Source organism: Schistocerca serialis, unplaced genomic scaffold (assembly GCF_023864345.2).
Source record: "Schistocerca serialis cubense isolate TAMUIC-IGC-003099 unplaced genomic scaffold, iqSchSeri2.2 HiC_scaffold_312, whole genome shotgun sequence".
Lineage (NCBI taxonomy): Eukaryota > Metazoa > Arthropoda > Insecta > Orthoptera > Acrididae > Schistocerca > Schistocerca serialis.
In genome coordinates, this window is record NW_026047881.1 from 17,501 (window position 1) to 20,000 (window position 2,500).

Consider the following 2,500-nt stretch of genomic DNA (forward strand, 5'->3'; position numbering starts at 1 on the left):
CCGCGCCAACACCGAGCAGACCGTAATGGGGCGAAAGTCAGCGGGGGATGTTGGTGCAGCCGTTTTCGGGAGAAGGGACGTCCGCGCGCGAAGCAGGCGTTCCGGAAGGGCGCGGGCCAGAAGGAAGAGATTCATCACTTTCACCAGGACTTCGTGCGGCAGACGCCGCAACTCCGCTGGGGTAAGGCCGTCCGGCCCGGCTGCTGATCCCCTGGGCGGCAACGCGGCGGCGACCTCCTCATGTGTGACCGGCCCCCACATGCACTCGAGAGCGACAGGCTCTGAGTGCGGGAGGAGGCGGTCACGAATGAAGCCCGCGGTGGAGATGGGCTTCTTGGTGAAGAGGTCCGCCCAGAAGTCCAGCAGACCAGGGATGGCAGGTGGCGGCTGGAGCAGGGTGCCATCCAAGAGGCCGCGCACGCATCGCGCACGCGACCGTCGGAAGGCATCCTGCGTTCTCGCGTACTCCCAGCGGCGCCGCTTGCGCTTCTGCGTCGGCGGCGCGGCAGGCGGCCGCTTCGATGGTTGGCGCGGCCGCTGTGTCCTGGTGATCGATCTCTCCCCTCTGGACCCGACCGACGCAAGGGCATCCGGGAGCATGCCCAGGATGACATCGGGCGGCGTGCCCCGCCCCAGACCGATGACACGATCCAGGGCAGAGAAACGCTGGGCGGAAGCGGGTAGCCCCGCCAGATGCTCCCAGATGGCGGCGTCAGTCGGCCCCTCCGGCGGCGGCCCGGTGGTGTCGGCCGCGAAGTCCTCGGCTGCGTCGACGGGCGGCGCAGCGGCCTCGCCCGCGTCAGGCAGCGGGCTCGCCGCTCCCCGGCGGGACGCCGGCTCTTCCCCCCGACCGATCTCAAGCGCCTCCATGAATTGGCGGACAAGCTGCTTGTGGGCAGCTTGCCGCCGTCGGCACTTGATTGCCTCAAGCGTTCGGTCGGGGAACATCCTGATGAGCTCTTGATTTACAAAGAAGAACCGGGCGTCCCTCTCGAGGAACAGTTCGGCCTCTGCCTTGGCGAGCGACAGGACTTCTTCTTCCGTCCACCTCGCGCGATGCCTCTCCGTGACGATCTCCGCGTTGGCGGCCGCAAGATGTTGGCGGCGGCGATGGACCCCGAGACCGTTCTTGGTTGTAAAGCTGCGGTGGCACTCACTACAGGTATACATAGCTGCAAAAGTTACAAGATTTTCGGCACGGCCGGTTGGCCGGCTAGGTGCTGGGGGAGTTGGGGTGGCACCTTCAGCGGAAGGGCCACCACTTATTCTCTGCTTACTGCCCCCAACTAAAAAAAAAAGGGATAGTGCGAGGGGGGGCTGGTAACCCCCCCAAGCCCCTGGTGCGGTCTTCCACTCTGCGAAATCAGCGGGCCCACGAGAAGGGGAGAAGACCGCAGGAGAGGAGAGGCTAAGAGGGCTAGGCCCATGTATTGCGCATCACTCTCCCTGTAACTATAGCCCAAGGAAGGCACCTCACAGCAGCAGCACGACTACATCAAGACCGCACTTCGAGAAGCCAAGTCCGGATGCAGCCACACCGCCGCCACTTGGCCACCTTAAGAGAGTCATAGTTACTCCCGCCGTTTACCCGCGCTTGCTTGAATTTCTTCACGTTGACATTCAGAGCACTGGGCAGAAATCACATTGCGTCAACACCCGCTAGGGCCATCGCAATGCTTTGTTTTAATTAGACAGTCGGATTCCCCCAGTCCGTGCCAGTTCTGAGTTGATCGTTGAATGGCGGCCGAAGAGAATCCGCGCACCCGCGCGCCCCCGGAGGAGCACGCTAAGGCGGACGCGGCCTCGCAGCAAGGAAGATCCGTGGGAGGCCAAGGCACGGGACCGAGCTCGGATCCTGCACGCAGGTTGAAGCACCGGGGCGCGAACGCCGCGCAGGCGCGCGCATCCTGCACCGCCGGCCAGCACGAGGCCAACCAACGGCGAGAGCAGACCACGCCCGCGCTAAACGCCCGCACTTACCGGCACCCCTACGGCACTCACCTCGCCCAGGCCCGGCACGTTAGCGCTGACCCACTTCCCGACCAAGCCCGACACGCCCCGATCCTCAGAGCCAATCCTTATCCCGAAGTTACGGATCCAATTTGCCGACTTCCCTTACCTACATTATTCTATCGACTAGAGGCTCTTCACCTTGGAGACCTGCTGCGGATATGGGTACGCACCGGCGCGACACCTCCACGTGGCCCTCTCCCGGATTTTCAAGGTCCGAGGGGAAGATCGGGACACCGCCGCAACTGCGGTGCTCTTCGCGTTCCAAACCCTATCTCCCTGCTAGAGGATTCCAGGGAACTCGAACGCTCATGCAGAAAAGAAAACTCTTCCCCGATCTCCCGACGGCGTCTCCGGGTCCTTTTGGGTTACCCCGACGAGCATCTCTAAAAGAGGGGCCCGACTTGTATCGGTTCCGCTGCCGGGTTCCGGAATAGGAACCGGATTCCCTTTCGCCCAACGGGGGCCAGCACAAAGTGCATCATGCTAT

General features: G+C 63.4%; 1 pseudogene; it reads right to left on the minus strand.

Moving 5' to 3' along the window:
* The window catches only part of LOC126444908 (large subunit ribosomal RNA), a 7,962-nt pseudogene that overhangs the window by 3,523 nt on the left and 1,939 nt on the right, over nucleotides 1-2,500 (minus strand).